Raw genomic sequence first — 12290 nt, 5'->3', positions numbered from 1 at the left:
CTCATGAATCCTCTCTTCAGCTGTGAACGATATGCTACTAAACCATCTATTGAGTTCTGGATGTTAGTTACGGAGTTTTCCAACTCTAGAATTTTCATTTGGTTTGTTTTATAAATTCCTGTTCTCTGCTAAAATTCTCCACCGTTACCAATATTCCTGGACATATTAATCACATTTATTTTGATTTTCACATCTGATGACTCCAGTTTCTGGATCAGCTGTGGGTCTGTTTCTATGAGTCAATGTTTTTCCCTCTGTTCCTGTTTCTTTAAAGACCTGGTGATTTTTTTTTTTAATTGAATGTCAAACATCGTGTAAAAACTTCAAGGACTCTGTGTTCCCCCAGAAAGAATATGCTTTCGATCTCGGCAGGTAGTCAGATAGGGATTGAGCTGCTTTGTGGCTGTGGCTTGGTCTATTTAGAGTTTACCCTTTTCCTTAGGCCTCCCTTATACCTCTCCGTGCACGCCCGTCCCTTGGTTCAGGAAGAGTTCACATCACTGCCTGCCTGATGTGCCCTACCTGTCTCACCTCTGAGCTCAGCACACTAGCCTCCCATGCCCCTGGCTGCTGGCTATCTCTCCCACAGGGCCTTTGCATGTCCCTCCTTCCGATCTCCCGCCTTCACACCTGGTCCGACTCCTCTTTACCCCCTGACCACAGCAGCTCCAGCGGTATTTCATTTTCTCCTGTTCAGGTCAGGTTGGGCTCCTTGTTGATATTCTCCTTGTTGACCCTTCCTCCCAAGTGCCTTCTGTCTTCCACATTGCTTTACTTGTCTGTCTCTCTCTCCCCTAGACTGTCGGCTCCTTGGGGACAAGGACCATCCTGTTGTTGCTGCCAGTGGGTCCCTGCACCTGGCAGAGCGCCTGCCACGTTAGCACTCACGAGGTATTCACTGAGGAAGCGCGTGAACAAGTGAGTGGTGAGCCAGGTGGTGATATAGAGAGAGAAGGGAAAGGGAGGGGAGGAGATGGAGAGGAAGAGGGCAGGAGGGGAGGGGAGGAGAGGAGGGGAGGGGAGGGGAGGGGAGGGGAGGAGATGGAATGGAAGGGGGTAGGTGAGGGGAGGGGAGGAGAGGAGGGGAGGGGAGGAGATGGAGAGGAAGGCAGCAGGAGGGGAGGGGAGGAGGGAAGGGGAGGGGAGGAGATGGAGAGGAAGGCAGCAGGAGGGGAGGGGAGGAGGGGAGGGGAGGGGAGGGGAGGAGAGGAGGGGAGGGGAGGGGAGGAGATGGAAAGGAAGGGGGGAGGAGAGGGGAGGGAGGAGGGGGAAGGGGAGGGGAGGGGACGGAGGAGGGGGGAGGGGAGGGGATAGAGGAGGGGGAAGGAGAGGGGAGGGGATGGAGGAGGGGGGAGGGGGGAGGGGAGGCAGGAGGGGGGAGGGGAGGGAGGAGGGGGGAGGGGAGGGGAGGAGTAAGGAGCACGAACCCTCTGAAGACACCCTGGCCAGCTGGTGGGGGAAGGATGGACCTTGCTGTCCAGCCTCTGAGGCTGCAGCCACACTCCTCCTAGCCCCTGGGGAAGGCACCCTTTGGCGGGATTTGCAGGGCCAGGTGGCAGTGGCAGCTGCACAAGGTTCCTCTTGGCCGCACCTCCCGGTGTAGGGCTCGTCAGCGTCCTTGAAGAGGAGGCCGAGAAGAAAAACCGGCCCTGGGCCAGGGGGCTGCCGGCTTCCATGGGGACGAGGGGTGAAGCGTGCAGGCTGCCTGGATTCCGGGAGAAACTGTGCAGCCCTCGGGGAAAGGAGGCTCTACGCAGGAGTTCAGTCCAGTTTCCACCTGGACGGGTCTTCTAGAACCTTCTGCAGAGCCAGGGGTGGCGTTCTCAACAAAGCCCGAGACCGTCCCAAACACATGGCTGTCCCTAATCCCTCCCGACTGTTCTCTGTGACTGATAACGCTGCTCTTTTCTCGGGTCCCATCGACAGAGTCTTAATTAGGCGTTCTTGATGTTACAGGCCTTCTGGAATAAGCGGTGGGACCCCGTGCTCCCCTCCCACCCTGCCCCCCACATTTGTAGGGGCTGAGGACACACCCCTTAAGCCACGAACGCTGGAAGCGCCAGAGCTTCCCCTCCGCGTCTTTTCCTCTATTCTTCGTGCCTTTTCTCCAAAACTGCCCGCAACCAAACTTGATGTTTTTCTCCCATCAATTCTGCTTCCCTCCTGCTCTTCCCACTTCAGTAAACGGAGTTCCACCCACCCAATTACTCACACCAGAGTCATCATGACAAATCCCCTCCCTCTACCCCCTCCCCCACACACACAGCTCCGCTGAGTCCTAAATGACTCTGGGATCTGCCTGCTTCCCTCCATCCCCGCGGCCACCCCTCCCCCAGCACACGCTGCCATCCTGCTTCCTGTCCTACCCCCTTGAACAATCTGGCCCTGCTCACCGCAGCCAGAAGGATCTTGCTGAAGGCCCAGGAGGGCCTTAGAGGATGCCTGTGCAGATGAGGTCACGCTTCAGAGCTTGGACCTTCCACAAACTCCCGAGGACACCCCAATGCCCACCACCGGGCCCCCCCGCCCAGGCCCCTGTAAGCATCCTTCCTTCCACCCAGCTTGGCTCTGGCCTCATCTCTCCCTCCATGCTACAAAAGGCTTTCTGTGTTTTGTTGGTTTTTCCCCAATGAATCCTACAATCCTGGGGGGCTGGGGGGCAGCTGTGATCATCCCCATTTTGTGGATGAGGAAACTGAGGCTGAGAGATAAACACACGTAGCAAGGTGGCAAGTTAGTAAGTGGTCAAGATGAGATTCAAAAGACTCAAGCCCCGTTCCCCCAGCTTAGGGCCCCAGGGCTGAGCCACCGTGGTCTAGCCTACAGTGGGCACATCCCTGCCTGCCAGCCTACTGCCCTCTGCCTGTTTTGTTTTACAAGTGGTCCTTGAGGCCCTACTATGTGCCTGGCGCAATCACAGGCACTGGACAACTTGAATGCCAGTCACTCCAGCAGACTCTCCCGTCTGCCTAGGACTCCACGTGCTTCCTCCGTCTCCTTGTCAGTTTGTAATTGGCGTTGGTTTGCTCGACTCCAACTGTGTGTCTGCCTTCTAGACTGTATGCTCCAGCCAGCCACAGCCAGATGTCTGGATGCCACGTACACAGTAGGCACAGGATGAGTGAGTGAATGAATGAATGAATGAATGCACCCTCAATGTCCCCATGCACATGCCCCTGCAAAACACTCAATGTGTGCAATAGAGCTAAAGGGTAGCTTCAGAATGATTTTTGATGAAATATACCTTATTTTTCCACCGAGCCGATCATGGCTGTGATCTCAATGGTAACAATTTTGAAGGTCTTGAATAGGTGGGAACTCCCCAGTGAGCGGTTCTCAACACCCTGGGCCCTGTCCCCAGACCCCTGAGGCATCTTCTCAGAGTCACACGCCCAGCCAGGGCTGAGAGCACCTGCCTTAGCCAAGCAACTTGCACCTTCTCTCAGTTAACAAGCATCGTTGGAGTCCTTGGTGAGAAGCTGGGGGAATGGGGATGAAGCGCCCAGATATGCCAGCCAGGACCAGAGCCGAGCGGCCGAGCAAGGCCTGTGAGCTCTGCTGTCCAGTCAGGGCATTTGCCCCACTGACACTATGGTGGACAGCACTGAGGTCGGGCCAGCTCCCTGGGCTGCGTGCACTCTGCCACATACCGGGCGTGTGGCTGTATGAGTTTCCTGTAGCTGCTGTAACAAATTTCCACAGACTTGGGGGCTTTAAACAACACAAACTTCTTATTTTATAGTTCTGAAGGTCACAAGTCCTAAAATCAAGGTGTCAGCAGGGCTGTACTCCTTCAGGAGGCTCTACGGGAGAATCTTTTTCCTTGCTTTTTCCAGCATCTGGAAGAAGCGACCTGCATTCCTTGGCTCATGGCCCCTTCCTGTTCTTAAAGCCAGAATCATAGGGTCTTCCATCTTCCAATCTTTCCGTCTCTCCCCCTTCTCTCTCTCTCAGCACATCTCCTTCTCTGTCTCTGACCCTCCTGCTTCCCTCCTCCCCTTATAAGGACCTTTGTGATTACATTGGGTCCACCTGGATAATTCAGGATAATCTCCATCTCAAGACACTTAATTTAATCACAACTGCAAAGTCCCTTTTGCCACATAAGGCAACATTTTCACAGGTTCAGGGATTAGGGTGTGGTTATCCTTGGGGGAGGGCATTATTCTGCTCACCCGAGTGGCCTTGGCAAGGAACTGGCCACTCTGTGCCTTGTGTCACATCTGGAAAGTGGTGCAGGGGGAATAATAACAGCAGTAATAGTAATAATACCTACCTCATTGAGCCATGAAGACTGAATTCCTATACAAGTACATAGAACAACATCTGACTAATAAATGCTCAATAACTGTTCACTATTAAATATATTTTAGTAGCAATATTAGCACTGTGCCAAAAGACCTATGAGCTTTAATGGCCTATGGATGTTTTTGAGACTGAAGACAATGTACAGATGCCAGAACATAAAAAGAAAATGACGAGCTCAAAATAGTAATTTAATTGAAATAAAGTGTATAGCTCAAAAAGAAAAGACAGCAACTCTACAGAAAACAGCATGAATTTATAGAGGAGGAAAGCCAAGACGTCAACAAAGAGAGGAAAAGATGCTCAAAAGCCTTGACAATAAAAAAAAAAAAATTGCAAAATAACAAAGAAGGTTCACTGGCAGAAATCAGAAAATATCGTGAGTTGGACAGAATGAAGACAGAAGGTCGCAGCTCTGCTGGGGCAGGAAGGGTGCACAGCCCCCAGGAAGGTTTCTACCTCCGTGTCTCAGGTTAAAGAAGTGTGAGACACAGCAAGTCCCCTCGGAGGACACCTGCCCCCGGAATTCTCCCACAGGTCCAGACCACCCCAGGCTGGGAGAGGATACTGGTGGACGCACACCCTGGGTATGATTTGGCATCTGGAAAGAAGCCAGATGAGATGTATTCATAGGTACACGGGTGGATGTAAAGAAACATCAGGGCTGGTGAGAAAGTGAGAAAGAGAATGAGATATATAAACATCATGGATGTAAGCTAAAAATACGAGCTCACAAGTGGCAATACTCATTTCCCAAGAACACAAAGACTTAAAACACGTGAGCACGATTGCCTGTTGGTGGGGATGGCGCTACCCTGTGGGGGTGGGAGGGAATGAATGCATGAGTGAGCAAATGAATGAATGAACAAATGAATGAATGAATGGGGAAAAAATGGACATCCACTCTGGGACGTGGCCACATTGTCACAGATTTGATGTGACACAGGGAGGGGCTTCCAGAAGGGAGGGAGCCCAGGGAGGACCTCCCCCTTTCCCCCGGAAGGGTCAGGAGGCAGAGGCTTTGGAAGGATTGGATGGAGAGGATGGAGTGCAGCAAATCCAGCCTTAGGGAAGAGGGTTAGCAAAGGCACAGAAAAAGAAAGCACAGAATGCACCCAGAACTGAACTAAGACTTATGGAGAAATGAACAGGAATGGAAAACCCGACGCGGACCCGTCATTCCGTGCTCACGGCAGCCCTACGAGGGGACAACTCGGGGAGAGGAGGGGGCTGGAGAGACTGAGTAACTTGCCAGGGGGTCCAGCTGGGAGGGGGGCGTCCAGAGTCCAAGCAAGTCTGCCTCGGTCTAGAACCCACACATCCTTGCTCGATGGTTGAGCTGGACCATTAAGTAAAGGACACCCAGGAAAAGAGAATGTTTCGTGTGAGCTTTGCAGGCTGTTTCTCCACGTAGATCAAGCAGCTGATGTGGAATTCTCCCCAGGGACCCCAACATGCAAGAAAATGAGCCAGAGGAGGCACTGGTCTCCGATCTGGGGACCCAGCCCCCAAGCTCACAGCTGGAATAACAATTCTGCCAGCAAAGCCTTGTGCCCAGTGCAGCAATCCCCCTGAACGGCGCTCAGGTCCCCAACACAGATCTTCATAATTGACTGCTTGCTTGTGGTGTTTTATCTCTGCACACCACGTGATGTGGAACTGGAGGATAGGATCCCAGAACCATTGTGTGACACAGAAGGATGGACCACTGTCAGTGGGTGGGAGAGGGGGATGGACCATGGAGACACTGGTGGGATGGGAGGATGGACCATGGGGACACTTGTGGGACGGGAGGATGGACCAACGGGCACACTGATAGAATAGGAGGAGGGACCGTGGGAACACTGTAGGAGGGGAGAATGAACCACAGAGATACTGCGTGGGACAGGAGGATGGACCACAGGGACACTTGTGGGATGGGAGGTGGTCCATGGGGACACTTGTCGGATGGGAGGATGGGCCACAGGGACACTAATGATGAATAAGAGCTTGCAGTTGGAAACAGGCTTCAGCAGGTCATCAAAGAGTGTCATCCTTTCACTTTTCATTTCTGTGACATCACGGAAAGTCACCTGGGCTTGGGGTCCAGTCACCTGGGATGCACAGATAGAGGGTGTTGGACTCCAAGTCCTGGGGATGGTGCCGGTTGTTCAAGCGCAGAGAGGGTCCTTGAGAGCAACCTGCCTCACCCTGGACCTCCTGTCCCTCCTGTAACATGATCCCTGCTGGACCAGATGCTGGGAGACGCCCCCAGGGAGCCTCCTGTCCTACCGTCTGCCCCGTCAGCCATCTCGAAAAAGGTCAGCTCCAGCCCCACTTGTCACACTACCGGTCACTTGGCTCCAGCTACACTAGAGCCTAACGGCCGGCATTTAATTTGTCTTCTCTCACGTGAGTGGGTGTTAATCATTGCGAGGTGATTTCCTGCTGAGGAAAGTCTCTGCAGAGAAGCCTGTGAAGCCTTCCCAGCCTGTGAAGCTGGGAGGGGCCCCTCTCCCCTCCCCTCCCCCCAAGTCAACACCCCTGAATCTGAGCTGCAGAAGCCCCACCCCTGACCTTCCCTGAGGGAGCAAAGACGCTCAGTGTGTCCCCCAGGGAAGGAGCTGGAGGGACAAGCCCTGAGGGTGGTGCAGTGGGAGGGGCTCGGGCTGTGGCTCAGAGGCTCCAGTCCCAGCTCTGCCAGGGGCCAGCCCTGAACGTGGGCACCTGAAGCCACGCCTCCAAGTCTCAGCTGCCTATTGTGAGAATAGGAGCAGGAATCCGAAAGGGACCAGGTGGGCTGGTGGGGGGGCTGGGACTGGGAGACGGGTGGTGCAGACAAGCTGGGCGGCGTGGAGACCAAAGGGGAAGGCGGAGGGAGGGGTGGTCGAGGCCCTGGCCAGAGTCCGGCCTGCAGAGGGGCATCACACATGCCATGCCCATCACACCAGGATCTGGGGAGCCCTGGGGGCTCTGACCCAATCCACACGTCCCGGTTCTCCGCTGGGGATGGGGGTGGGTGGGTGGCGAGCTTTCCAACAGGAGTCTGAGCCCTGCGATTGTGCATCAAACTGTTACCCCAGGGCTCCCCCAGACCTGTGGGGGCAGAATCTCCCCAGGCGACACTGGGCATCTGTCAGGTCAGGGCAGCAGGGCATGAGAAGCACCCACAGGTCTCAGGTGTCCTGCAAACATAGCCCACACCGAGGCTGTCAGCAAAGCGAGTGGAGCCACCCTGAAGCCTGTTCCCCACGCAGGCCACCGCTGCCTCTCTCCACTTCTAAATGGTCCGCAGCATGTATGTCCCCAAGTCAGCTCAGGACCCCAGCCGTCGCCCTTGTAACTCACGCACGGCTGGGGCCAGAGTGAAGTGGTTCCGCCACTTAGGAGGACCACTGGGAAGTGTCTTCTGAAGCCAAACACAGGCCCACCCAGGACCCTTGGCTCCACTCAGGTTTACATCTGAGAGAAGTGAGCGCTTACATCCCCAAAACACACATGCAGGTGTGTTCCTAGCACTTTACCCACAAAAGCTAAGAAGAGAAACAACCTACGTGCCCATCAACCGGTTAATGGATAAAGTGTAGCACGCGTGTACAAAGGGACACCACACAGGAGTACAAAAGGATGACCTGCTGCTACGTGCGAGAGACCGCATGAATATCACAGACGTCGCGTTGAGTGAAAGAAGCCAGTGTGAAAGAGTACAGACCAGACTGCATGATTCCACTGATAGTACAAAATGGGTCAGACGAACCAACGGCTGCTGGTCAGAACAGCGACTCCCTTTGGTGGGGAGGGTGGTGACCAGGAAGGGGACAAGCCATCTCTCTGGGGGCCGGGGATGAGGGTGATTAGAAGGGTGTATACGTAGGTAAAAATTCATCAACCTGTAGATTTCAGATTGGTGCACTTTATGCACTTTCCAGCATGTATGTTATACCTCGATTTTTAAAAAGTTCGATGGTCACGTCCAAACTCTGCACCCAGCCCTCCACAGCCCAGCCTTTGCCTGTCTGTCCAACCTCACCTTCCATGCCTGCCCCATCTCATATCCTGTCCCAGCCACACTGGGTCCCCCTGCACACCTGCTGTCCTTTCACACCTGCCCACCTTTGCTGGTGCTGCCCCCAGCTTCACCCCTCCCCCATTTCCACCTGGAAAGAATCAATCTCCGCCCCCATCTCTCTCTGTCTCTGTCTGCCTGTCTCTCTCATACACACATATACACACACAAACCAGGCGCTGTACTATGATCTTTGAAATCCTCACCTGACCTTGTTCTGACAGCCACTCTCGGAGGGAGACATCACCGTGACCATTTTACAAATGAAGAACCAGCCTCAGAGAAATCTGTGACCAGTGTAGGGCCCCAAAGCTAAGAAGGCGCTGAGGGAATCATGCCCAGGTCAGCCCAGTAGGTGGGTGTTGAGCGCATGTCCTTGCTGGCCAGGCAATAAAGCTCAAGCCCATCCTTGTCTTCCGAGAGCTTCCACTGTGCAGAGGAGGCAAACCGCCAAATGGAACATTTCATACATGGAAGGGGCATGAGCGCTGGACTGGTCCCCATCCTACCACTGGACAAGTTACTGTTTATTCATCTGTTAGGATGGTGATGATACCTCCCTGCATCTGGCCATCAGGTGGCGGGGGAGTGACAACTGATAGCAGCATGACTGCTCATCTTTCTGATAATATCCTCCCGATCCATCAGGTCATCTAAGGTCAAGGTCACATGCCACCTCCTCCATGAAGACCTCCTTAGCTCTGCTCCCTTTCCAGACCCTGATCCTCCTCCTCCTCCTCATAACAATAATAATGAAAGAACAACAGCTGTCTTATATAAGAACTTACTATGGGGAATTCCCTGGGGTCCAGTGGTTAGGACTCTGCGCTTTCACTGCCAAGGGCAAGGTTCAATCCCTGGTCGGGGAACTAAGATCCTGCAAGCCACGTGGTGCAGCCAAATCAAAAATAAATAAATAAAAAAGAACTTACTATGTGTTAAGGACCACACACAGTGCTTTACACACATCTCACATGTGATCCCCATAACAACCTTGCGAGGTGGTTAACTGTTGTCCCTACTTTTTAGCTGAGGAAACTGAGGCTCGGGATGATGGTTAAATGGCTGGTCCAAGGTCACACCGCTTGTGAGAGGGGGAGCCAAGATTCAGCCAGGTCTGTGCGACTCTTGGGCTCAGAACCTTTTCTTTTTTTAATCTTTTTTCAGCTTTATTGAGGAGGAATTGCAAAAAAAAAGTATATATTTAATGTGTACACCCTGATGGTTTCAGATAAATACACATTGTGAAATGATCACGAGAATTAAGCTAATTAGCATTCATTACCTCTTGTAGTTACCTTTTTTTTCTTTTCATCCCCTTCCCCTCCTCCCCTCTGGCAACCACCAGTTTGTTCTCTGTATCTATGAGTCTGTTTCTGTTGTGTTATGTTTGTTCATTTGTTTTCTTTGTAGATTCCACATATAAGTGAAATCATATAGTATTTCTCTTTCTCCGTCTTATTTCACTTAGCATAGTACCCTCTAGGGCCATCCATGTTGTCACAAATGGCAAGATTTCATTCTTTCTTGTGGCTGAGGAATATATATACGAATATCACATTTTCTTTATCTATTCACCTATCGATGGACACTTAGGTTGCTTCCATATCTTGACTGTTGTATATAATACTGTAACGAACATGGGGGTGCATACATCTTTTTGAATTAGTGTTTTCGTTTTCTTTAAAAAAATACCCAGAAGTGGAATTGCTGGGTTGTATGGTAGTTCTGTTTTTAATTTTTTGAGGACTCTCAAGCTGTTTTCCACCGTGGCTGCACCAATTTATATTCTCACCAACAGCACACAAGGGTTTCCTTTTCTCCACATCCTCGCTGGGCTCAGAATCTTAACCACTGGACCACACGACCACCTGTACCTCTCTTTTAGTATTGAATGATCTCACATATGGCAGGGTATTTAATCATATCAACTCATGTTTGGACGGCATTTTATAAGACACACTCCTAATTCTACAGGTGAGAAAACTGAGGTTGATCACTTTTTCTTTTAACAAATAATTGTTAGTGCCCGTAAATGCCAGGGATGTGTCAGGGAACAGTGCCTTCTGGGGTCCTGCCCTTGTGGGGCTTAGAGTTTAATGGGCAGCTGGGGGCCCTGACAACAAACCAACAGACATCAGCTGGTGACAGGAAGAGAATCAAACAGGGTGAGAGTTAGAGAGAGAGAGAGGGAATGCACCTGCTGAGGGGGAGAGTTTAGCTTGGGAGCCAAGGAAGCCCCTCTGGGGAGCAGCATTCAAGACAAGAGCTGAGGCCCAGAGGGAGGACCTGGAGGAATGGCATGCTGGGGGGAGGGCTCAGCAAGTGCAAAGGACAGGGAGGAGGGGACAGCGTGGCCTGTTTGAGGGACAGACAGAGGACAGAGACGCGGAAGCATGGTGTCGAGGATAATGGTGATGTGGGGTGAGCTCCGAGAGCTCACCAGGAGCAGGGACTGAGGCTTCGTGGGCACGGGTAGGAGTTTGGACTTTCTTCTAAGTTGCAGGGGGGAACAGGACGGTGTCAAGCAGGGGTAATACGATCACCTTAATGCTTCAAAGAGGACCTTGGAGGGCACAACCCAGGCTTGTGGGCCTTGGGACCCAGGCTTGGGGGCCCAGGCAAGGGATGGTGGTAGTTTGGACAAAGAACCTGGCAGGGAGCTGGGGAGAAGGGGACAGAGTCAGGAATCAGGTGGAGGCAGAACCTACAGGACACAGTGGATTCTATTTCAGGGATGAGGGGAAAAGAGGAATCAAGGGTGGTCCACTGGTGTTGGCTTGTGCTTCTGGGTGGACGGTGGTGTCATTTACAATGATGGGAAAAGCAGGGACAGAGCAGGCCTGGGAGCTGGCAAACAAGACCAAGAGGAACAGCTGGGAGGTAGGAGGGAAACGGAGAGGGGCCTGGGCCTGCTTTGCGCACGATCTTCTGCTGGGAGCACTGTCCTCCAGCTCAACGGTCCCCAACCTTTTTGGCACCAGGGACTGGTTTTGGCAGACAATTTTTCCATGGGGCGGGATGGGGGGGATGGTTCACGGGGTAACATGAGCGATGGGGAGCCATGGGGAGCGACGGGGAATGACGGGGAACGATGGGGAGCCATGGGGAGCCATGGGGAGCGATGGGGAGTGAAGGGGAGTGATGGGGAGCGATGGGGAGTGAAGGGGAGTGATGGGGAGCCATGGGGAGCGATGGGGAGTGAAGGGGAGTGATGGGGAGCGATGGGGAGTGATGCGGAGTGAAGGGGAACCATGGGGAGCCATGGGGAGCGGCAGATGAATCTTCGCTCGCTCGCCCATCGCTCACCTCCTGCTGTGTGGCCCTGCGGACCGGTACTGGTCAATGGCCTGGGGGTTGGGGATCCCTGCTCCAGTTGACTGGCTGCCTCAAGGTCATTACTCAGCCCTCCGCTCACACATCGATCCTCCGAGAGGCCTCCCCAGGCCACTGACCCACCCCAGGAGTGCTCTGTCCCAAGACTTACTTTCCTTTTCTTTACGGCATAGATCTGTGTCTGCATTTATCTTGTTTGTCCAAGTATTTATTTCCTTTCCCCAAGTTGAACGTCGGCTTCTGGCGGGCACGTCCTGTCCCGAGAGCCTTCTGTCCAGTGCCTGGAACCGGGCCGGTCCCGTGGTCGGCGCCCAGTCCTATTAACCGACTCACTGACTTGCTCTATTCTGAGCAAATAGATGGATACTTTCCAGCTCGCGGTGTGAGACAAAAGTGCATTCAGTGGGGGAATTGTATGGAGGTTAAAGGACCTGGCTTTGGGGTTGGACATGAGTTCCAATCCCAGCTCACCTCGTTCTTGCTGTGTGATTTTGGGCAAGTCTCATAACCTCTCTGAGCCCCAGAATGAATAATAATGTCCATCTCACGAAATTGTATAGGAGTGAATAAAATCATGTTTATAAAGAGCCCAGCCCTGCCTGGC

This window comes from Balaenoptera physalus (assembly GCF_965194825.1).
Source record: "Balaenoptera physalus genome assembly, chromosome: 13".
Taxonomy (NCBI): domain Eukaryota; kingdom Metazoa; phylum Chordata; class Mammalia; order Artiodactyla; family Balaenopteridae; genus Balaenoptera; species Balaenoptera physalus.
Note: the sequence above shows the minus strand (reverse complement) of the source record.